A 24,898-nucleotide genomic window follows, 5' to 3' on the forward strand; every position below is an offset into this window, starting at 1 on the left:
ATGTGACCTGACAAGAACATTAATCAGTTCTCTTGCTGGCAAGCATGGAAAGCTCCCTGGCTGAACGTGGTCCTTCAACCTTGGCCTGAGATTGATGAAAGAGCCAGAAAAATGCTGATTATCAGGTCCATCCACAGAAATTCTGATTCCGTACATTTGAGCTGTGGTACAGGAGTCTTTTAACAATAAAAACACAGGTGATTTTAGTGTAGGTGGGCCATGGATCTCTCAAAAATATTGCCCTTGAGAATGTGTTCTCAGATGCTGAATGAGCAATTAGAGGCCTATCAATGTATAAGCTTGACAGATCATAAATATCTGAGCCACAAAACCTCAAGTGCTTTGCTTATGAATCCTCACAGAGCAACTCTGAGGTGGGCAGGAGGAAAAAAAATAATATCCTGTAGACAAGGTTAAGTAATTTACTCAAAGTGACTTAACAAGTCTGTGTTTGAACAGCTGTTGGAACCAGAGCCTTCAGCCTCTCGAGTCCCGTACTCTCCACATAAGATCTAAATTTCCACTATTATGGGAGACAGGGTGCATTCCATGCTATCAGTTCTTCTGAAATATGATACGATATTTCCATTACAACTATGACACAGGGACTCTTATCACATGTCTACTATCGCAAATGATAATCTAATCTGGACATTTTCCCATTGTGCAGGCGAGTATTTGTGCTTGCTGTCATGACTTTTGCATCCATAGCTCACTCTTCAACCCTCTAAAACCCACATTCTTTCCACCACTTCATTAAATCTGCTCTCAACAAAGTCACGGGTAATTTTCTTGTTGCAAAATCCAAAGGGCAGCATTTGGGTCAAGGTTATGGAACAAACATAATTTTCTATCTCACTCCTGGAACATAATTCTTCAGATAACATAAGGAACTGTTAATAAAGGATAAATCTACAACTTCATTAAAAAATGATAATGGGTAAAATAAGTAAACGAGAACATTTGAGGAATTCCTGAAAGATTAACAGGGAGAACAAGAATGGGGGAACAAAACATCATACAAAAAAGAACCACCAAGGTTTGCACTGATACTTGAAAGAAAGAAAGACAGTCACAACAGCTTTGCCACCATTGCGTCTCCCAAGTCTTCCACTGAGTTAAACAGCATTGTTGTATATAGTCTAATATCTGAGAATTGCTCTTGAAACCAATAGGAAAACTTTTTAGGGGAGTCTTCTTTTAAGAATAATGGGGCCTGATTTATTATTCAGATAACTAAGAATTTATTTTATTATCAAGATGATGATATAAAAAAATCAAGAGTGTACTAATACTAATGAAGCAGCTATGTTCCATGCTCTATTCTAAGCAGCTTATAAGCATGGACTCCTTAAATTGCCACAATAACCCTACAAGGCAGATTCTGGTACTCTCCCATTTTATTTTTTTTTAAAGATTTATTTATTTACACATACATGAACTAGGGTACAGGCCAGAGGTGTGGAGGGGTGAGATGATTCACCAGAGACAGAATGGGAAACAGAGCAAGCAGATTGAAATACACTGCCGAGGGGAGCAGTGGGCAAGTCAGGAGAGGTCTGCTGGGTCATGTGGGTAGCTCCCTGGCCGGAAATCGAACTCAAAAAGTACAGAAAATAAAGAACAAGAGATATTTAAGGGGAAAAAGTATAAAGATCCAAAAAGAATATCTGACCCTGAGCAAAAGGAAATAATACAGAGAACAAGAGAACATTAATATATTCTTACTATCATCAGGGATACAAGAGAATATTTAATCCATAAAATAAAGGAAGTGCAATTGATTTTTAAAAAGCAATCAGAGAAGTAGAGTTATTGGAAATTAAATATATGTTTAGTAAAATTAAAACATCCAGCTCAAGGATCAAATTCTACCATAGACAAGTCTGAAGAATAGGTTGATAATCTGAAAAATAATTTTAAGAAGTCCTCTAAGAGGTAGAACAAAAAGACAAAGAACTTGGACAACAAGGGACATAAAGAATTTATATATATATATATATATTACATCCATTTAAATAAGTTTCAGAAAGATAGAGCCAAGACAAAAAATACAGAATAATGAAAGAAATTTTCTCTAGCTTAAGTAAAGCACAAGCCTCAGATTGAAAAGGGTGCATCAAATGCTGAACACTAAAAAAAAAAAAAAAAATGCCAAGGATGGGGGAAAAACAATGACAATAACAAAATAACCTTCAAACAAACAGGAATAAATAAAAAAATTTACTGTGTGAGATACAGTAAAAATAATGTTGAAGGACATATAAAAGTAGTGTTCAACACGTAGAAATTCCACTGTCTAAAGATACTGACTCTTGTTCTACAATTCACTGGTGTTACCCAAAATTCCTAAAAGGTGGTGATAAAACTTATGAAGGACCAAAAATAATAAAGATAATTTTGAAGGAGAATATGTTGCCTACAGCTACCGAGGCTTACTCTACAAGAGTACTGGTATTGGCACACAAGTAGACAGATATTGGATCAGAACAAAGAACCAGAAATGTGGAAATCTGGAACAATACATAAGTGGGATAGAACCCACAGGTAAAGATAGTCAATGCATTTTTCTTCTAAGATTTGATTTTTCCATGTTGAAAAAATAATAATCTCTGCTTCGCACAATTTAGAAAATTAATTAGAGATGGATTAAAAACCAAAGTGAATATAAGGCTTTTAGAAGGAAGCACACTGAAAGATCTTTGCACATAGTAAAGTTGATTTGATAAAAATGAGCTTTAAATAAGTAATTTCACTTCTAGTTATGAAGTCTAGAAGAATTTGCACCCATATACACAAGGAGACACATACAAACATGGTCATTTTATAATTTATTGCAATAGTGAGAAAGTAAAGGGAAAGCTAACATAAATAAATACATTGAAATATGTATAGTGCAGAAAGAAAAATAATCATTACAAAATTGGACCATAGGAAACTACATACTGTGCACATGGAAAAATTCAAATTAATATATACAATATTATTCCTCATAAAGTTTCAAAACACGCAAAACTTCGTATTATCTATGGAAAACTATAAAAACAATGAAAATACAAAAGCACACGTAAGAAAGACCAGTCAACTTCAGGAGAGGTGCTCCCTCTGAGTAGAGAGAGATGCCACAGGGCCAGGGAGGGCTACGCAGGGCTTTCAATTAAAACATGATGTTATTTTGTGCCTGCAAACATGGTGGGAGTTACCATTATTCTTCTTTGGGCTTTTATATATGCTTATAGCAGTCCACGAGAAATTAGCTCTCAAGACAAAAGACTAGGTACTTATTAAACTGAGCAATGTGCTTTCTCATGGGACATGAGGCAACTTCGCTAGCACCTGGAAATGTATTGGCAGGAAATATCTAATAGTAATTCCTCATGCAGACTCTTAAATGCACTCTGAATAAGAATATAACCTTCTATAATGATTATGAATCAACATTCTATATTCCGAATGCCTCCTGGGAGTGACACGGAAAAGTCGAGTGGGAAAGCCCATCCACCATCAGTTGCAGTCCTCTGAGGCGATGACCACTGTGAACAGTCAGGACGGGCTGATTCTCACATTCTCAGGAAAGATTTAGATCCTCTTTCGTTCTATAATCAGGTTAATTAATGGAAACATCTACTGAAAAACCTACTCCAGGGACAAGAGAGTGGGAAAAGGAAGTTTGACACATGGCTCTTCTGCAAAAATACAATGGAGTCATTATCCATTCACAGGCATACAAGCCTGAGGTCCCAAGCGCTGTATCCATGGACAGGGTTCAATGACGCAGTAAAGCCCAGGACAGCACAGAATAGACTTTTATGTCCAATCACAGTGTGGAGGTTCTGTGGGGGTTCATGGGTCAGTTATCTTTAGAACCAACTTCCCCAAAGAACAGTTCTGCTCTTGCCAAACAAGGCCTGATTACACTATAGGTCCCAGGGAAAGCTAAGTGTGGAACTCACAAATAAGCATCTACAAAAGGGTATTTGCAGCTGTTCTTTTATATCATTTTGGATTGGAAGCCACAAAGGTTGGTGAGAGGCAGGAATGGGACTCTGGGTTAAGGGAGAGAAAGAAAATTTTCAGAGGCTACAGTGCTTCCCAGGGATATTTTTGGCTTTAGGTCAACATCTCAGGTGCCACTATTCCTTTCTAATGGTAAGTCATCTCAGAAAATGACCTGTGCCATTTTCCTGTCTACAATTGCCTCAAAACTTAACTCAGGAATTAATTATTCATGCAATACAAAAGGAACTGGGTCTCCCTGGTGGTGCAAGGGGTTGAACACCATGCTATGAGGCAATCCGCAACCTCTGCAGCGCAAGTTCAATTCCCCGCCACAGGCCACGGAGAAACCCACATGGTGCAGCAGACCTCTCCTGACTCACCTGCTGCTCCCCTCAGCATCGCATTTCAGTGCCTGTTCTGTTCCCCACTCTGTCTCTGGTGAATCCTCTCACCCCCACATCTCTGGCCTGTACCCCAATTCTTGTATGCATGGATGAATAAATCTTTAAAAAAAAAAAAAAGCAAGTAGTCAACAGTTTTCTCCAAGCTTTCTAGTCAAAGCAGCTCACAGCCAGCCCCATTTTCTAACTTTTTATATTGAAAAACTTCTCTATCAATTCCTATTTCCCTAATTTTGATCCTATAGAGCAATATTTCCCAGTGGAGCAGGAGTAGGGGCTTGCTGCTTCCAGATCATCTTTGGGGCTTGCTAAAATAAATATTTAACAATATTTAAAATAAATAAAATAAAATACCCTCCACTAGGAATTCTAAATTAGTAGTTACAAGGTGGGACCCTAGAATTATTTTTTCCCAAAGATTCATAAGTAATTTGTAAGTATGACCAAGTTTGAGATCATCACAGAAGGAAAAAAAAAATCGGTGTAAGTGACTGACATAGGGGTTTAGTGTATGTGTAGAACTGGAGATTCAGTTCATTATAAAAATTGTTGGCAAGAAACAGGCATATGAAAAAATGTTCAACATCACTTGTAATCAGGGAAATGCAAATCAAAACTACCATGAGATACCATCTCACACCAGTGAGAATGGCACATATTAAAAAAACTAGCAACAACAAATGTTGGTGAGGTTGTGGAGACAAAGGAACTCTCCTGCACTGTTTGTGGGAGTGCAAACTGGTCCAACCACTATGGAGAGCTGTGTGGAGATTTCTGGACCTACTAAACATAGAGCTTCCATATGATCCAGCAATTCCACTCCTAGGTATTTACCCAAAGGACACAGAAACATCAATTCCAAAGAGCACCTGCACCCCTATGCTTATAGCAGCACTATTTACAATAGCTAAGCTTTGGAAACAGCCCAAATGCCCAAAAATAGATGACTGGATCAAGAAGATGCGGTACATATACACCATGGAATATTACTCAGCATTCAAAAAAGATAAACACATGCAATTTGCAGCAACATGGATGGTGCTGGAAGGGATCATGCTCAGTGAAATAAGCCAGAAAGAAAAAGAAAAATACTGGATGTTCTCACTCATAGCAGGAATCCAGAAAACTTAAATAAGGGACCAGGAAATTGAATAACTATAAGAAAGTGAAAATCAAAATCAACAAAAAACTATGAACCAGAGACACTTTTTGGGGGGTGGGGGGCGGGAGGGGAGGGATTGTGGTCAGAATTGGGGGGTTGCAATTGTATGGGGAATATAAAAATAAAATTTATTATTTAAAAAAAATTGTTGGCAAGAGCATTCAAATGAAAAGAATTGCAAATGATACATCCTTCACATTTTTATTTTGATGTTTAATATATTTTAAGCAGTGTGCTAAAGCTTATACAGCTTTATGAGGACCAACTGTTAAATTTCCAGGAATTTTGCCATTCAGTTGTTAAACTATCAATATCTTGAAATAAGCGAAGGTGGAAATTTTTACACTATGGAAATCAGAAAATGCTACAAATCAAGGATTCTCCTGCCTGTCATACTTGCTACAAAGTTGCCACATGCTCCCCCCCTCTTGTAGAAGATGTAGAGTACATTATAAACATTTTATGCAGTACTATTTCATCACTACTTCAACTGTATTTAGTTGAATCTAAAGTCAAAAGTATTTTATACCACCCACCATTATCCATTTTTAATATGTTTTAAGTTTGAAAGTCTACTTTTGTTTACCGTATCACATTTTTCTATAATAGAATACATATAAAAATTGAAACTACAGATTTTTTTCATTTTTCCATGGCCATAAAGCTCTAGGTTCAAATGATTGTTTTTTTCTGGATTATCAGGACCAATATTAGTAATGGACAACTGATCAAAACAACTTAAGTGAAATAACTGCTGATTATGGAAAGCATTTTTTTAAAATACACTTATTAAGAAAATAATTAGGGTTGTTAAAATTAGTTTCCATGTTCAAGGATGAATATCATCTATTGCAAGAATGAGACAGTTCCAGCCTAAGCTTGATTACTATTTCCTTATTTATTAAAAGACTGCAAAAGCACACTTTAAAAAAAATAGGAATGGAGAGAGTTTAACAGTGTCCCTCAATTTTCTAAATTCCTTCTCACAGGCCAAAATTCACATGGTAATCTAGTTATCAAAAGTGATTATTTGATGTGCTATAATAATCTGCTACGTTTTCAGTTGTATTAAAGGAAATACTTGGAAAACTATTCTGTTTCAAAAGGTTTGCCCATAATAACTGGTCATTTCCTTTTTTACTACTAACTTCAATATTTCTATTCCTTCATGTCCCTCTAGGGGTCTTGGCATTTGATGGCAATACACCTTGGTTAGAAATAGGAATAGGTAAGATCTATGTTCTTTTTTCCTTCTTGGTTAAGTGTGGAGCGGGATGACTTTGAAGGGAGTGAGAAAGGAGAACCCACTTATTAAGTGAATTCTAAGACTAATCCACATGAGGAATGGTCAAATATGGAAACTGAAGATTTAGAAATTGATTTCATAGGACTACTGATGTAACCTCACGACTCTGAGATAGTCATGTGTGTCCAGGAGTACGTGTGACCCACTTCAAAGACTGCTGCACTGCAGTCTACTGAGTGTCTGATTAAACCACTATATGCTCTGGAACCATCTACTTTGCCCGTATCTCTCTTCAGAGGCATCAAGTAACCTCACTTCTTTAACTTCTGGAGTGTTACCTAAAGTACTTTCACAAATAAATGTTAGTAGCCAACCCAGGTCTGGCTCTATATAAATTATGTAACTAACTTCCTAATGAACAAACAATTATACACATTAAACTTTTTAATATAGATGACAGAGATAAAGCCTAGTTTCAAGTTTTTACAGATTAAATTTTGTGATCCTAATATCCACTGTAATCTTAAAAATTCTCCAAAATCTTTTACCAGTTTTTCTTTCCTTTTTTCCCACAACTCCATTTCAATAGGAAAATGTTCCAGTCCCTGAAAGTAGTGGAAATCTTGAAATATCTCCTTTTTTTCAAGCAGCAAATTTTCCAAATATTTAGGACAATAATAATCTTTTATTTTCTGCTAAGGAATATGTTGAAAGACTGGACATTTGAACCCCATAAAAACACATTTTTGCTCATACACAGAACATGTGCCATCAACTACAGTGGATGTTACTGATTCTATGAAGCCCACCCATGAACCCCATTTAAAAACCTTTTTGACAATGCATTAGGAATATTAGAGATAAGCATAGAGATACAACATTTTAAATAATTAAAATAGATAAGCAATGTTTGCATAATAAAAGACTTTAATAATTATTCACCAAAAACATTGGGATAGAACTTCTTTTTTTTTTTTTTAAAGTCAAACATTTATTCTAAGTTATTTTATTGTTCAGTAACATGAACTTATTTTGATTAATAAACTCAGGTAGAATAAAAGTATTACACTTAATGTTGGTAATTCTAAAGACATGCCTGTTTTTTTGTTTTTTTTGTTTTTTTTGTTTTGTTTTTTTTTTATAAATTTTATTGTTATATTCCCCATACAATTGCAGCCCCCCATTCTGACCCCAATCCCTCCCCTCCCGCCCCCGCCCCCCTAAAAGTGTCTCTGGTTCATAGTTTTTTGTTGATTTTGATTTTCACTTTCTTATAGTTATTCATTTTCCTGGTCCCTTATTTAAGTTTTCTAGATTCCTGCTATGAGTGAGACCATCCGGTATTTTTCTTTTTCTTTTTGGCTTATTTCGCTGAGCATGATCCCTTCCAGCGCCATCCATGTTGCAGCAAATTGCATGTGTTTATCTTTTTTGAATGCTGAGTAATATTCCATGGTATATATGTACCACATCTTCTTGATCCAGTCATCTATTTTTGGGCATTTGGGTTGTTTCCAAAGCTTAGCTATTGTAAACAGTGCTGCTATAAACATAGGGGTGCAGGTGCTCTTTGGAATTGATGTTTCTGTGTCCTTTGGGTAAATACCTAGGAGTGGAATTGCTGGATCATATGGAAGCTCTACGTTTAGTAGGTCCAGAAATCTCCACACAGCTCTCCATAGTGGTTGGACCAGTTTGCACTCCCACCAACAGTGCAGAAGAGTTCCTTTTTCTCCACACCCTCGCCAACATTTGTTGTTGCTAGTTTTTTTAATATGTGCCATTCTCACTGGTGTAAGATGGTATCTCATGGTAGTTTTGATTTGCATTTCCCTGATGACAAGTGATGTTGAACATTTTTTCATATGCCTGTTGGCCATTTGCATTTCCTCTTCAGAGAAGTTTCTTTTAAGCTCTTCTGCCCATTTTTTGACTGGATTATTTTCTTTGTTGTTGTTGAGACTCATCAGCTCTTTGCAGATTTTTGTGATCAGTCCTTTATCATTAGTGTTGGGTGCAAAAATGTTCTCCCAGTTGGTGGGGTTTCTCTTTGTTTTTGTTATTGTCTCTTTTGCTGTGCAAAAGCTCTTTAATTTGATATAGTCCCAGCTGTTTATCTTTGCCTTCACTATCACAGCTTTGGGTGATGTGTCTGTAAAGATGTCTTTGATGTGCAAATCACGTAGTGTTTCGCCTATATTTCCTTCTATATATTTTATGGTTTCAGGTCTTATGTCTAGTTCTTTAATCCATTTTGAGTTGATTTTTGTGTATGGTGTGAGGTGGTGGTCAAGCTTCATTCTTTTGCATGTAGCGACCCAGTTTTCCCAGCACCATTTATTGAACAAACTTTCTTTGCTCCAATGCATAGTCTTTGCTCCTTTGTCAAAGATTAGTTGACCATAAACCTGTGGGTTTATTTCTGGATTTTCTATTCGATTCCATTGGTCTGTATGTCTGTTCTTGTTCCAATACCATGCGGTTTTGATGATTATGGCTTTGTAGTATAGTTTGAAGTCTGGGAGTCTGATGCCTCCATTCCCTTCTTTTTTTTTCAGGAGAGCTTTGGCTATTCGGGGTTTTTTGTGATTCCATATGAATTTCATCAATAATTGTTCTATTTCTTTGAAGAATGACATTGAAATTTTGATTGGAATAGCATTGAATCTGTATATTGCTTTTGGAAGGATGGCCATTTTAATAATGTTTATTCTTCCAATCCATGAGCAGGGGATGTCTCTCCATTTCTTTGTGTCTTCTTCTATTTCTTTTAACAGTGTTTTATAGTTTTCTTTGTATAGGTCCTTTACCTCTTTTGTTAGATTTATTCCCAAATATTTGATTTTTTTTGTTTCAATAACAAAAGGGATGGTCTTTTTGATTTCTTCTTCTTCAGATTTATTGTTTGTGTATAGGAAGGCTACTGACTTTTGCGTGTTGATTTTGTATCCTGCCACTTTACTGAACTGATTGATGAGTTGAATTAGCTTTTCTGTGGAGTTTTTGGGGTTCTCTATGTATAATATCATATCGTCTGCAAATAGTGATAGTTTGACTTCTTCTTTTCCTATTTGGATTCCTTGGATGTCTTTCTCTTGTCTTATTGCCCTGGCTAGGACTTCCAGTATTATATTGAAAAGCAATGGTGAGAGTGGACATCCTTGTCTTGTTCCAGATCTTAATGGAATTGCTTTCAGCTTTTCACCATTGAGAATGATACTGGCTGTTGGCTTGTCATAGATGGCCTTTATGATGTTGAGGTATGTTCCTTGTATCCCAAGAATTTCAAGGGCTTTTATCATGAATGGGTGTTGCACTTTGTCGAAAGCTTTCTCAGCATCTATTGATATTATCATATGGTTTTTATATTTCTTTTTGTTGATGTGTTGGATAACGTTGATTGATTTTCGGATGTTAAACCATCCTCGTGCCCCTGGAATGAATCCAACTTGGTCGTGGTGAATTATCTTATGGATACATTGTTGGATTCTGATAGCTAAAATTTTATTGAGGATTTTTGCATCAGTGTTCATTAGGGAGATTGGCCTGTAGTTTTCCTTTTTTGTGTTGTCCTTGTTCGGTTTTGGTATTAGTGTAATGTTGGCTTCATAGAACGTGTTTGGTATTGTCCCTTCCTTCTCAATTTTTTGGAAGAGTTTGTGAAGGATAGGCACTAATTCGTCTCTGAATGTTTGGTAGAATTCATTTGTAAATCCATCAGGTCCTGGGCTTTTGTTTTTGGGGAGGTTTTTGATTACCATTTCAATTTCGCTAATTGTAATTGGTCTGTTTAGGTGTTCTATTTCTTCTTTATCTAGCTTTGGGTGATTGTAGAGTTGTAGGAATTTGTCCATCTCCTCTAGATTGTTAAACTTGTTTCCATATAACTGTTCATAGTAGTTACTGATTATTCTTTTGATTTCTGCTGTGTCCGTTGTGATTTCTCCTCTTTCATTGATGATCCTGTTTATTTGTGCTTTCTCCCTTTTTTCCTTTGTGAGCCTGGCTAGGGGTTTGTCTATTTTATTGATTTTTTCAAAGAACCAGCTCTTGGTTTCATTGATCTTTTGGATTGTTTTTTTAGTTTCAATTTCATTTATTTCTGCTTTGGTTTTTATTATTTCTTTTCTTCTACTGGTTTTGGGGTTTTTTTGTTGTTCTTTTTCTAGATCTTTGAGCTTCGAGATTAGGTTGTTTCTTTGCGTTCTTTCTTGTTTCTTGATGTGAGCTTCTATTGCTATATATTTTCCTCTTATTACTGCTTTTGCTGCATCCCATACATTTAGGATATTGGTGTCCTCCTTGTCGTTCAATTCAAAAAATTTTTTAATTTCTTCTTTGATCTCCTCATTAGTCCAATGGTCTTCCAGTAGTGTGGTTTTTAATCTCCATGAGGTAGGAAAGTTCCTTGCCTTCTTTTTATGGTTTATTTCTAGTTTGATGCCTTCATGGTCAGAAAAGATGGTTGATATGATTTCAATCTTGGTGTATCTGTTGATGTTTGTCTTGTGCCCCAGTATGTGATCGATCCTGGAGAATGATCCGTGTGCGCTTGAGAAAAATGTGTACTCCATTTTTTTGGGGTTTAGTGTTCTATAGATGTCTGTTAAGCCCAATTGCTCTAGGTCTTTATTTAGAGCTTTGGTTTCTTTACTTATTTTTTGTCTTGTTGATCTATCCATTGTTGATAGTGGTGTGTTGAAGTCTCCCACTACGTATGTGTTTTCGTGATGTCTGTTTTCAGAGAGGACAACAGTTGTCTGATATATTTTGGTGCTCCTTCGTTTGGTGAGTATATGTTAATGAGTGTTATTTCTTCTTGAAGTATTGTCCCCTTGATCATAATGTAGTGACCATTGGGGTCTCTTTTTATCTTTTTGAGTTTGAAATCTGTTTTATCTGATATAAGTATAGCTGTTCCTGCTTTCTTTTTTGGTCCATTTGCTTGTAGGATTGTTTTCCATCCTTTAACTTTGAGCCTATTTTTATCTTTTGTAGCTAAATGTGTTTCCTGGAGACAGCAAAAGGTTGGGTTTTGTTTCTTAATCCAGGCTGCAACTCTGTGTCTTTTTATTGAAGAGTTTAGTCCATTTACATTTAGAGTTAATATTGATATGTTAACATCTGTATTTGCCATTGTGTTTGTCTTTCCTTTGATTTTATTTATTTATTCTTTTAATAACTTTTTTTTTTTTTGGCCTTCTTTCATTGTTATTCGTCGCTCTGAGGTTCTGGCTTTAGGACTCCTTGTAGTATTTTTTGGAGTGGGGGTTTAGTTGCAATGAAATTCCGGAGTTTCTGTTTGTCTGGGAAGGTCCATATTCTTTCTTCAAAGAGGAAGGAGAGCTTTGCGGGATAGAGTATTCTTGGTTGGCATCTGTTTTCTTGGAGTCTGTTGACTATGTCCCTCCACTCTCTCCTTGCCCGTAGTGTTTCTTCGGAGAAGTCTGATGTCAGCCTGATTGGTTTTCCTTTGAATGTTATCTGTTTCTTCCCTCTTGCCAGCTTCATTATTTTTTCCTTGTCCTGGATTCTTGGGAGCTTTACTATTATGTGTCTTGCTGTATTTTTCCTTTCGTCGTGGAAGTTTGGTGTTCTTCTTGCTTCTTGTATATCAATTTTCAGCTCCTTCTTCACATTTGGGAAGTTCTCTTCAATTATCTCTTTGAATATTTTCTCTGTTCCTACATCTCTCTCCTCTCCTTCTGGTATTCCTATAACTCTTATATTTCCTTTCCTCATGGAGTCAGATAGTTCCCGAAGTCTTTCTTCGTTCTTTTTCCTTCGTACTTCTCTTTCCTTTTCTGTTTTGGTTCTTTTTATTTCTGTGTCTTCAAGATTACTTATTCGTTCTTCCATTTCATCTATTCTGCTTTCATTGCTTTTCCCAGAATTCTTTAGTTCTTCCATTAATTCTTTGATCTCCTGCATTTCTTTTACTTCCCTCTTTAGGGACTCAATTTCTTTCTTCTGACCATTGTTTTCCCTCTCTAGGGACTCAATTGCATTCTTCTGATCGTTGATTATTTTTCCCTTATCATTGTTTTCCTTTATGACTTCTGTCAGTTTTTTAATCACGGCAATTTTAAATTCTCTTTCTGGAAGGCTCAGAAATTCTTCCAAGTTATTGTCGTTGCAATCTGGGGGCTGGCTTTCTTTTTGTGGTGTGCTTTTTCTCTGGAGAGTTGCTAGGTTGCGTGTGGTTCTTCTCCTCCCTACTATCTGTTTTCTAATTTGCCGTATGCGTTGGGACACTGTGTTGTTGGGACTTGCCGGCATCTTGGGTGGGCTTCTCTGTTCCCCTCTGGTTCTTCCAGGAGTCATCTGTCAGTTTCAAGCAGCCTTTACTGGAGAAAGGTCCCTGTTCTAAAATGCCGATGTGGGGACACACTCCCCTGTGCGCCTGGTCTGCCCCGGCGGTGGGTTCCTGCTTCCCTCTGGGCTTGGACTGCAGGCCAGAGGGGGTCTGGCGTGGGCGAACTTCCCCCGCTCACCTCTGGCTCCTGAGGAAGCCTTCTGCAGGTAGTCTTTACTGAAGAAATGTCCCTGTTCTAAAATGGTGATGTGGGACACACTCCCTGCGTGTCTGGTCTCAGGCACACTCTTCTGCGCGCCTGGTCTGCCCCGGCTGTGGGTGCTCGCTCTCCCTGTGGGCTCAGACTACTTGTTCAGAAGGGGCCCGGTGTGGGCTAACTCCCCAGCTGGCCACTAGCTCCTTCAGTAGCCTGTGCTGGGGTCAAGTCGCTAGGTGGCACCAGAGATCTCTCCTAGAGCCCTTGGGGAGCTGATTTTCCACCCCGTGGGACAGGGAGCAGAGCGGGGATGGTAGGGTACACCTCAACAGCTTTGGGGTGCTGTGTCTGCCTTGTGCCCCACCGTCGTGGGGAACCCACGCCCCTAATTTCGTGCCCCGGGTCTCAGTTCCAAAGCCCTCAGTTCCAGGACGCGGGCTGTAGCCCAGATCAGTGGCGCGGGAATGGCGCCTTTTGAATCCCGCTCCCCTGCCTGGGCGCCTTGTTCCTGCTCACTCAGGGAGGGCCTCCGCCGTCTCCCCGCAAGCCTAGGTCGCAGGCACAGGGGCCTGGGCAGCTGCAATCCGAGCGCCGCTTTCGCGCAAGCTTACCGGGCGCCGGGGCTGTGTGCTGGTGCTGGTCTCCTCCTGGGGGGCGGGGCTCTCTTTTTAATGGCGCGTGGAGCTCACCTCCGCGGCGGATCCTGCAGGGTTCGCCTCAGCTCCCGTTCACGGGGTGTGGTGGCTGAAATAGTTCCTTTCCACTCACAGTCCCGCTTGCTGCATCCGTTTTTCTTGTTGGGCGTTTTGGTTTGTTGTTTCCCTGGTCTCTGCCGGTCGGAGAGTGCCGCCTCTGTGGGCGGGGGAGGGGAGCAGGGTTCTGCGCTTCCCTCCCTTCTCGTCCTCTTTTATGGCAACTTTCTTCTTCGGGCAGTTTGCTGGAGTCCTCCGTTTATCTTCCGTGTCCCAGTTCTCACTGGGACCTGCCGCTTTTCCTCCCTATTAACTTTTTTTAATGGGAGATCTTACTCGCAGCGTCTCCTCGCCGCCATGTTGCTCCGCCCCTCGGGATAGAACTTCTTAAAAGGTCAATTTCTCTAAATACATTTGTGTGGGGGTGACACACTGCATAAGATAAAGCACAGTACTGAAAAGCATACAAGGAAACGCCTAGTGCTGTCTCTTGAATGTGAGAGTGCTCAATAAATGGTAGCATTTACTTTTTTATTTAAATTAACAATTTGAAGAACTTTTCCATTTCACAAAGTGAAATGGAAGTAGGCTTTTTCTTATCAAAGATCTTAAGGAAATGTAAGATCAAGGTGGAAGAAAGAGATTTTTGACATCTTCAAAGAGGCTCAGGGTATCCATGGTAGATGTGTAGAATCTCGGCTGCTTTGGGGATCTTATATTTTCTGTGTGGTGAATTTTGGTGGAAATGAGCAAATAGGGATTTACAGCTACACTAAATGCAGTAGGATGACTCTGACAAATTTCTGTAGTATTTGATGGGAAATACCAATAAAACTTTGTTTGGGGTATAATAGAATAGTAGGCCTCTAAAAGTCCTGGTGTTTAGTCAGTAAGGACTGCATCCATTGTCAATTGAGCATAGTAATAGTCAAGATTATAAACTAGAGATACATTATAAAGCCCTTACCCAGCAAAGTATAGAGTGATTTTGCTATAAATTTTTACTACTACAGTTTACTACTCATTTCCTCCAAGTGACACAATGATGAAATGTTTATAAACTTAATAATTTGAATCAGACAAAAGTAAAGAGAAATATGAACTCTAAGTAAATTTTTCCCCTGAAGCCAGTAAAGGATTATTCACCAAACAGTCTTTCTGAAAGTTTTGACCAGGCTAGATTGTAATTTTAAAAAGTTAAACATCTATGATGAATTTTACACTAGAGAATTGAAAATATCAAACTTTGAACCTCTCAGCAAAAAAGTTTTGAAAGGAAATGCTAAAAGCACCACTGGGTGCTGCTAGAATAACAGATGAACCACTCCGAATATACCTCAATTCCAGTTACACCCATTGGCCAGAGCCTTTATTGGCGAAAGCCTGCTGCTGTAACCACTAGGCACTGCTGTGAAAGGTGCCAGAAATAATAAGTTGGAGCTTCAGCAAAACCCAAGAGGAAACACTTGATGTCAGATAGGAGCTTGCCATTGTTTTGAGGGAATGTAAATGCAGGAAAGAGTAAATGCCTGCATGTTTGAGACTCATGTATATACACTGACTATCAGAATGGGCCCAATTTTCCCTATTCACCACTGCCACAAGATCCTCTTTTTCTGATATTTACTTTAATGGTAACATTCATTTCCAGGCTGTAATCCAGAATTATTGCAGTGCTAAGAATGTTTTTCTAAAAAACAATAAATATATGAAATAATAAAACATCACACAAATGTTTACAAACATTAGCCAAGTTCATTTCATTTAACTGACACTATATCTACTCATGGAGAATTCATTTTGCTGGAGAAGACAAATAACCTCACATGCTTCCCAGGCTTTGATTCAGTATTTGTCATCATTAGTATGTGGTAGGGAGGCAGATAGGGAGAAAATCTCCTAAAATGTGTGCATATTTACTATCCTTATATGCCCCCATGACTGTTTCTACTATCTCCACAAATTATGGACAAGAAGAATCAGTAGTTTCTTTCAACAACCAAAAGTTATACAGATTTTAGAAAGTCAGTAAAGATTATACTGACCTAGAACCTTGTCATTTTGGGGCTTTACCTTTCATATTTAGAAATACACATAGTAATTTAATTTGCTATTCATAAGACTTTCTTCAGAGGAGTCACTTCCATCTGATCTGTATCATTGAGAAGATCTAATTCAATAAGATTTCAAAAGATATTTAGTATATATCTTTTATATGCCAGACCTTTAAACAAAAATAAATGACATTGCCCCTACTCTTAGTCACCTCACAATGTAGAAGGGAGAACGATTCATACAGAACAAAATTATACTACACTATGACCTTGTTGACTAATAGGCATAGACATGGAACTCCAAAGAAATAATGATTTAATTTTTTAAGTTAGTTACAGATTCCAAGAGAAAATATATTATTGTTCGGTTAAGAAGGATAAGTTAAACGTCACCCAACAAAAAAAAAAGAAAGAAAGATAGTTACAGACCAATATCCCTCATGTACATGCAAAAAGTCTCATCAAAAATAGCAGAACGAAGTCAACAACATATTAAAGGGATCATGCATCATGACCAAGTAGGATCAATTTGAGGAATGCAGAGATGGTTTAATATCCACACAAAAAAATCAATGTAACTCAATATATCAACAAATGGAAAAATCATATGATCATATAAACAGATACAGAGAAAGCATTTGACAAGATTCAGCATTTATTTATGATTTTAAAAATGTCAATGAAGTGGGGAGAGAAGCCACATACCTCAAAATAATAAAGTTCATATATGGCAAACCCACAGCTAATATCTTAATGATGAAAAACTGAAAGTTTATCCTCTAATATCAGGTATAAGACAAGATGTCCACTTTCACTGCTATTTTTCAAGATAATATTAGAGGTACTACCTAGAGCAATTAGGAAAGAAGAAGATAAAAGGAATCTAATTTGGAACAGAAAAAGCAAAACCATCAATATTTGCAGACAACATAATATACAAAGAAAATCTTAAAGACTCCAATTAAGAAATATTAGAAACAATAAATCAGTATAGTGAGGTGGCAAGCTACAAAATTGATATATAATAAACTGTTACACTCATATAGGCAAACAATGAAATAGCATGGGAAAAATCAAGAAAAAAACTTCATGTACAATCACATCAAAGGGAAATAAATACCTAGGAATAAACTTAACAAAAGAGATGAAAGATCTATACAATGAAAACCGTAAGATGTTGTTAAAAGAAATAAAAGACACATAGAAATGAAAAGTTACCCTTACTCAAGAACTGGAAGAATTAAAATTGTTAAAATGGCCATTTTACCTAAAGTAATATAGAAAATAAATGTGATCCTTATCAAAGCTTCAATGACATTCTTCAAATTACTGAAATTTATATGAAACCATAAAAGATCCAAAATAGCCAAAGCAATCCCTACAAAAAAGAAAAGAGTTTATCAAATGCTGAGACTTCAAACTACATTACAAAACTACTGTAATCAAAGCAGTATGGTGTTGAAATAAAAATAGATATGCAGATTAATGGAATACAACTGATAATCTGGAAATAAATCCACACTTTTATGAACAGTTACTATATTAAAAAGATGCTGAGGCCATACAATGCAGAAATAAAGGTCTCTTCAACAAAATTACACAAAAATTAACCAAAAATGGAACAAGAACTTGGAGATAAAACCTGAAACCATAAACCACAATGAAGAAAATAGGCACAGCACTCTGTGACATTGGCTTAGGGATGTCTCTGAGGACTTTATTCCAGTAGCAAAGGAAACAAGCAAAAACAAACAAACTAAAAGACTTCTTAATGAAAGAAACTTCATTGCCATGAAAAGACACCTTAATGAATAGCAGAAAATATTTGCACCTCATGCATCTGACAAGGGGCTAATATCTAAGATATATAAAGAGTTCATACAACTCTACAACATGAATATGGACAAAAGAGCTAAATAGACACTTCTCCAAAGAAAACATAGATAACCAACAGGCACATGTAAAAGTGCTGATCATTAGTTATCACCAAAGGAATGCAAATCAAAACTATACTGATATTCCATCTCACATCTCTGAGAATGTCCATATCAAAAAGACCAAAACCATCAAATGTTGGCAAGGTAAAGAAAAGGAACTCTTACACATTGTTGGTGGGAATGTAGACTGTTACAGACCCTATAGAAAACAGTATGGCTGTTTCTTGAAATATTAAAAATATATGTACCATATGATCCACCAATCCCCCTCCTAAGTATCTAACTGAAGAATTCAAAAATGCTAATTCAAAGGGACATATTATACTTCTAAGTTGAATGCAGCTATGGAAATAACCTAAACCATAACATACCAAATGCAAACTATACGAAAGCACAAATTAATTCTTAATTAGTTCAATGAATGAAATCAATGAGCAACAAATGAGATCTTAAATACTTTATACCTTTATACAATGATTTCTGTTTCTCTCTGTTCTGCATATGGATAACACATAAAAAACAAACTGAACTGAACTATATTTTTAAAGATTAGAATATGACAATATCAGTAATAAAGGAAGTTAATATTTATAATCAGACTTTTGGGGAATTCTCCCTTAATTTCAATTAGAATTTCATGGATTGCAAATTAAAAATTATAAAATTTTTAAAATAAGGTAAAAAAAATGAGTTATCCAAGGGGAAAGACAATTAAGGAAAATCGTAGGAAGATTTGATGTTGGGCTGCTTGTGGAAAACTGTTCTAGGCAGACTGGTATTGTGAAATATTTGAATAAAATGCAGTCCTATGAATTCCTGGTATTAAACAATTTGTCAAATACCTGGCAGCCAGCACAACTGGAACAAGTATTGCATTGTAACTGCCAGCATTGCTGCCGCCTGGCTCTCATACTTCCTGATTGCACTTGGTAGGTCCCAACAAGGAAGAAAGGATTGCTTCAAGATTTAGGGGCAATGGAACTATCTCCGTGAACCTCTTCTTTTGCTTAGCCTTCTGCTTGACTGAGTGACTCACTACTGTATATTTTTGGGATCCTAACCTGACTATGCCTAGTTAACACCACTGTCTTGCCCATATCTAGCACTCTCATTTGTAACTTCTTAGCCCAGACCCCCAATCTAGAGTTAAAGTTGTTTAGAGTTCTGGTACAAAAAAAAAAAAAAAACTAACTAAAAATATAGGTCTATAAAGTGAATTTGTAATGAACTAAAAACACTTAAACACTGAAATATGGTCAGCACTTATGTACTTTTTTCCAGTTGTTCTGAAATATTTTGCTAAATATTCATTGTCTCCATTATAAATCATGTCTAAATTTTATTTTTTCATTAATAAAATACAAGATTATTAAGGAACCTAACAGAATCGAAGAATTGGAAATTGAAACCATTATGAAATCAAGTGTGATCTGTCTCCCAACATATGAATACTTTTTATGAGTCACTAACAGATATTTTTTCACTTCTACTTAAAGAAATTCTTTCCATTCTTTACCTCTCAAAAATAGAGAACCCTAACTATGTGGACCAAAATCTGCCCACATCTGTCTTCCACACCACTGGTCTGCCTGTTAGAGTCACACAGAATACGTATATATCCTTATTAATAATATAAATATGAAAATATACACAGATACCATCTACAGATGAGATAATAGAGATCTAGGTGGGGGTTGTTGGTTAGGGATATGTATATCAGTATAGACATAGTATAGATATACATCTGAAGAAAGTAACTATAATCACGTAAATTTACAATCAAATTCTATTTTACAAAATTTACAAATTCTATTTGCTGTCACGCCAACTATTCTTCACATACTAAAGTTTTTAAATCCCCTACCCTCTTGGTCACCTCTCCTGTGGAAATGTGTCATTTTTTTCAACCTCCTTTTAGGATTTCCAGAGTATTATGAGAACATCTGGAGATGATACTTCCATGAATGCGATATAAGATTCCCTTTTTTTTTTTCAGCATCTGTTGTCACTAGTTGATTCATTTCAAGCTAGGGGCCAAATGAAATCCATAGGTCAACTACTTACCAAAATCTGTGTTTCTAAACCATATGCTGAGTATTTCTCCTACTAATTAATGAAATTTAAGCTCTGGAAACAATCAGTTAGTCTATCAAGCCTCAGCAAACCTCAGAGATATATATTTGAAATTCTCTGTTTAAGATAATTCACTTTTTTTCCACTTGGCACTTTCATAAAATTGAAAAGGAGATTATTTTGTAAAGTAGTTTGAGGTTTGAGTTTTGACTGACATTATAATATGTATCATAAATCTATAGCTAAGTGATCAAAAATCTGTAATTTTTGAATAATTATATTTTTTTTAAGATTTATTTATTTATGCATACAAGAGCTGGGGTACAGACCAGAGATGCAGGGCATGAGAGGATTCACCAGAGACAGAGTGGAGAACAGAACAGGCAGACTGACTGAAATACACTGCTTAGGGGAGCAGCGGGCAAGACAGGAGAGGTCTGCTGTGCCAGGTGAGTTGCTCCCTGGCCGGCCAGGTATCGAACTCATGCTGCAGAGGCTGCGGATTGCTTCATAGTGCAGTGCTTAACCCCTTGTGCCACCAGGGAGGCCCAATTATAATTTTAATTGAAAATGATTAGAGAAATATTTACTGGGTAAAAATGAAACCATGTGTGAAGTACTTTGATGTCTTCATTCATCAATATACTTGTTAATTTTGCTCACTGAATATTGCCATACTGGACCAGTGCAAGGACTAGTCAAGCTATTGAATGAATCTGAGTGCTGTCTGTCCACATGTGTTAAAACCACATTAGTACAGGGCCTCCCCGGTGGCGCAGCGGTTGAGCGCTGGGTTGTGAAGCTGCCCGCAGCCTCCGCGGCACCGGTTCGATCCCCGGCTGCTCCCCGGCCACCAGAGGAGGGTCCCGCATGGCGCGCAGACCTCTCCTGCTGCCCGCTGCTCCCCTCAGCAGTGTACTTCGGTCCTTCTGCCTGCTCTGCTCCCCGCTCTGGCTCTGGTGAATTCTCTCACCCTCCCGCGCTTCTGACTGTACCCAGTGCATGTATAAACAAACAAACAAACAAACAAATAAATAAATAAAACATGCCTCTATAAAAAAAAAAAAAAACACATTAGTACACTCTAATGACCAGTCACATTCTTGCCATGGCTGCCCTATGTTCTTTGTGGGACAAACAAATTTTACCTTAGTTTTATTCTTTAAAAACAAACACTTTGAGGGAGCCCCACGGTGGGGGGGAAAAACACTTTGATGATATATATGGGGAAAGAAATTCTTCTGTTTCTCTGGGACCAAAAAAAATCATCTTCTCTATTTTCCACCGTCAACAGAGAGCATATATTACATGCATAAACCTAAAAGTAGTAATTCTAAAAGTCAGTGCTCAGGCCTCCCTGGTGGTGCAGGTAGTTAGCACGCAACCTGTGGAGCTGTCCACAGCCGCTGTAGCACAAGTTCGATGCCCAGCTAGGGAGCTACCCACATGGTGCAGCAGACCTCTCCTGTCTTGCCCGCTGCTCCCCTCAGCAGTGTATTTCAGTCATTCCTCCTGTTCTGTTCTACCCTGTCTCTGATGAATCCTCTCACTCCCCACACCTCTGGCCTGTACCCAAGTTCTTGTATGCATAAATAAATCTTTAAAAAAAAAAAAAAGACAGTGCTATGGTGTTAGAAAAATCTGTTTCCTGATTCCACTTTCTAAAATTGTATCGTTATGCATGAAAGAGTTGTAGCTACTGAGTGCTGTGATTTCTTCATGGCCAAGTACACCACAGATCTATTTTTCACATATCCAATTTCCATAAATGGATCTTTTAAAAGATCCATTGATTTAAGTGTTGAAAAAATACTAAGATTTACTATTTGGCTACATAATCTTAAGCTCTTTGCTAAAATACTTGGCCCATTTTTGAAACAGAATTTCTTTGAAAAATCTACTCACTTTCTCTAGGAAAATAAAAAAATTCCCCTCCGAATATTACTTTCCTTTTCTGAAAAAAATGTCTTCCTTTGAGAACATGGGATCTCTGATGCTCTCATGCCCTGGTAAGTTCCCTGTCCAATTACCTATCATCACCCAGCTGTGAATCACACTCTGAACTTGGATTTAGAGGCTAAAAACATTCACATCGAGAACAGTTCAAATAAAACAGGTCAAAGGGACAGAGCACGGATAATTCTGAGCACACAGATGTTCAGCAGAGACAGTTCAGAAACCAGCATGGAAATGTCACTGCATTTGTAATCCCAACAGACTATGACTGTTAGGAACAGAGAAGTCATTAAACAATGTCTGTTCACCTGTTGGTTCAAGCCTGAAACATTTACGTTCACAGTGTGATCATTTTTTCTAATGAAGCCGCAGTTTACCAAGTCATAGCTGTTACAGATTGCTTTTTTAGACACTAAATAAACAGTCTGGAAAGGGATTAGCTAAAGATTCACTAATAAAGAGAATGTAACCGTGATTAGTGTTTCTTCGGTTACTACTAGTTTACTGTAACACTCTAAAAATATTAATTTGGGGCATCCCTGGTGGCGCAAGAGGTTAAGCACCGCACTATGAAGCAATCCGCAGCCTCTGCAGCACGAGTTCAATTCCTGGCCAGCCAGGGAGCAACCCACAGCGTGAAGCAGACCTCTCCTCAGCAGTGTAGTTCGTCAATCTGCCTGTTCTGTTCCTTGCTCTATCTCTGGTGAATCCTCTCACCCCCCGCATCTCTAGACTGTACCACAGTTTTTGTATGCATAAATTAATAAATCTTTCAAAAAAATATATTAATTTGAAGACAACATCCCTCCCCATAAAAATAATTTGCTTTAGAAGCCCCAGGGTCATCAGAATGCTGTGAGTTTTAAAGGCCAAAATGGCAAAAGGAAGAAACAGAACAAAGCAGAGGAAATATTCAAAGTAGTTACAGAGGAAGGCCACATCAAATGAGTGTGATATCAGAGTTTATCAGAGCCACTTGTGAAGAGAAATCAAAGGCAATCTTTTCAACCTGAGGTCAAATATCTTATCCAAGCTCTGGCCACAAAGAAGAGACTTTGGGAGACCTACAACTGATAGTCACCTTTAGATCGCCGTCATCACAGAAAGACAAAGATTGTGCACATCTAGCCACTGAACAATACTGATAGTAATACCTACTATATCAGGTGCTCTGAGAGATGCAGAGATCAGTCACACTTCTGTTCTAGGACCCCACAAAGCATCTAGAAGAGGAGATAAAACAGGTGCATAAATAACAGTAACACCAGGTAGAACTTGAGAAGAACTATGGAAGAGACATAACCTGCTGTGAAAGCAGAAAAAGAGGACCCACTGCATCAGGGACCAGGAGAAAGAAATCTGGGAAATGTCAAAGATGGCTTCAGGGAGGAGATGGCATTTTCCAAATTTGGTAACTCACTGACCTATTATGAATCTTTTAACACCTTCTCTGGTTGTTCTGAATGTCTCAAGAAAAAATTGGTAGAAGCAGAATCTAGAACCTCCGCTTCATAAATATAACTCAGTGTTAGGTGGCAGGGTCAACACTATTTGATAGCGTATCATTAAGCTTAGCTAGGAAAACCTGTAAGTTCTTGCAAATCATCTCACTCCACTGTCCATTATGGGAGCCGCCAGCCACATATGGCTAGTCCAATTCAAATTAGTTAGAGTCAAATGAAATTTAAACTCAGTTTAAATTTAAGTTCTTCAACTGCACTAGCTAACTTTTAAATCCTTAAGGCCTTATGTGCCAGCAGCTATCATGTTGGCCAGAGCAGACATAGAACATTTCTATCAGGGCAGAAATTTCTACTGGACAGCACTAAAGGAATAAATATCAAAATTATGAAAACTGTGAGCTTTGCCATGGTGATTTTCAGGTACCTCCATGTGAGCAATTATAAAAATCCATAGATTATATTCAAATTAGATATAAATGCCATTAAGATGATGCAGGCCACAAAAATAATTAAAATGACACTGCATATATTATGCAATATAATTTTAAATGATTAGGAAAGAAACTCTTGAATTAAAAAAAAAATGCCTTAAGACATGCACCTTTGACAACATCTTGGGGAAGGAAAGTAAATATACTAGTGCCAAAGAAATAGTGGGAGACCAGAAAAGGGGGGGAAAGCAACTAAAGAAAAAGCAAAATGAGTTAAGTGGGTAATATGAGTTAGCAAGTACAAGAAAAGGGACAATCAGAAACATACTTAAGTGTCAGAAGTAATTTTTTTTAAAGTGGAAATGATAGAAACAGAGAAATACTCTAGGGGAAAGAAGAAATATTTTCTGAGTACATTATCCACATTATCTAATTCTCTAGTTATATCTAAATCATCTACAGAAAGGTCACTTTCCCTACAAAATTTCTCTCACATGCACTAAGTACTTGTTACAAATTTGTCTGCTTGTTTTTTTAATTAACAATATATATGCAATTTTAATGTTCTATTGAAACTAGTATTTTAACCTCAATATTATAAATTACAGCTGTAAAGTCCTATAGGACTAAAATATTGTGTCACAGATCAGTGGAAATTTCTTAAGGATTCATAGCAAAATACAACCACCTGAAGTTAAGCAAAAGTTTCCCACTGGGAATTCAAAGAAGACAAAATAGTTTGCCTCATTTATATAGCTACCTTAATTAAAACAAACTGAAGGAATGGTCTAGGATTAAAATATATTTTAGGTAAGCAATACTTCCGCACTTCTGACATTGTGGAGCTGAAGAATGTATACTTCAGTTTCTTTAGGAAATCAGTAAATCATCTTTCCTAAAGCATGAATTTTCCCTCTTCTTGAGAAAGAAAGTTTAAGAAGAAATTGCATTTAGAAAAAAAAGTCCAGGACA

Source organism: Talpa europaea, assembly GCF_964194135.1.
Source record: "Talpa europaea genome assembly, chromosome: 4".
NCBI classification, from domain to species: Eukaryota; Metazoa; Chordata; class Mammalia; order Eulipotyphla; family Talpidae; genus Talpa; species Talpa europaea.